The following is an 835-nucleotide window of genomic DNA, read 5'->3' as shown; positions in this document are numbered from 1 at the left end:
CATGGACCGTCTGAGGCTCCGCAGCAGCTTGTAACTCCAACTTGTCAAATCTAGCATTCATGGTCTCCAGCTGAGCCAAAACCTGCTTATCAACTGCATGGACTGTTCTAATCCCATCCCTCGGGTTACCATACTCAGCACTGTGATTAGCCATCTCTTCAATAAGGGACCACCCCTTATCATCATCAGTATTCTCCTGAAATCTCCCACTAGATGCCGCATCAAGTATGGCTCTGTGGTCGTCATACAACCAATTGTAGAACTGATTAGCTAGAAACCATGAGTCAAAACCATGGTGAGGAATAGACCTCACCAACTTCTTGAATCGTGACCATGCTTCATAAAAACTTTCATCGGGAGCCTGTCTGAAACTGGTAATCTTGGCCCTCAGCAGGTTGGTGCGTTGTGGAGGGAAGTATCTCTTGTAAAATGCAAGAGCAAGAGACTCCCAATCTGTAACCCTAGCAGCTATGCGGTCCAAGTCAGTCAGCCACTCCCTGGCTGAATCAGCTAAAGAGAAAGGAAATAGAACCTCCTTAATCTTGTCTTGAGTTACCCCCTTAGTGGCGGGGATAGTAGAACAGTAATCGGTAAAGGTCTCCATATGCTTCCTCGGATCTTCACCTGCCACACCTCTATAAATATTTCTCTCCACCAGATTGATATAAGAAGGACGGATGTCGAATGTATTCCCATCCTCAGTCTGGAGATTGAAACCCTTCGGAATAGAGGATGCTTTAGGCACTGAATGACTAGAAAGTTTTGGCATCTTTACTGTAGAAATCGGACTGTCTTCGAAAAGAGAGTGATGTAGCTCTGGCTAGAAAGTACTCAA

At 45.5% G+C, this 835-nt stretch overlaps 1 non-coding gene across 1 annotated transcript; it reads left to right on the top strand.

Annotated features, from left to right (window-relative positions):
• The first annotated feature begins 287 nt into the window (after nt 1–287).
• Nucleotides 288–394, top strand: LOC141609873 (small nucleolar RNA R71). The gene has a single exon (XR_012527780.1). It is a non-coding gene; the product is annotated as a small nucleolar RNA R71 (small nucleolar RNA).
• The last annotated feature ends 441 nt before the right edge of the window (nt 395–835 follow it).

This window comes from Silene latifolia, chromosome 10 (genome assembly GCF_048544455.1).
Source record: "Silene latifolia isolate original U9 population chromosome 10, ASM4854445v1, whole genome shotgun sequence".
Taxonomy (NCBI): Eukaryota; Viridiplantae; Streptophyta; class Magnoliopsida; order Caryophyllales; family Caryophyllaceae; genus Silene; species Silene latifolia.
The sequence above is the reverse complement of the archived record's forward strand: the minus strand, read 5'-3'. Positions and strand labels throughout refer to the sequence as shown.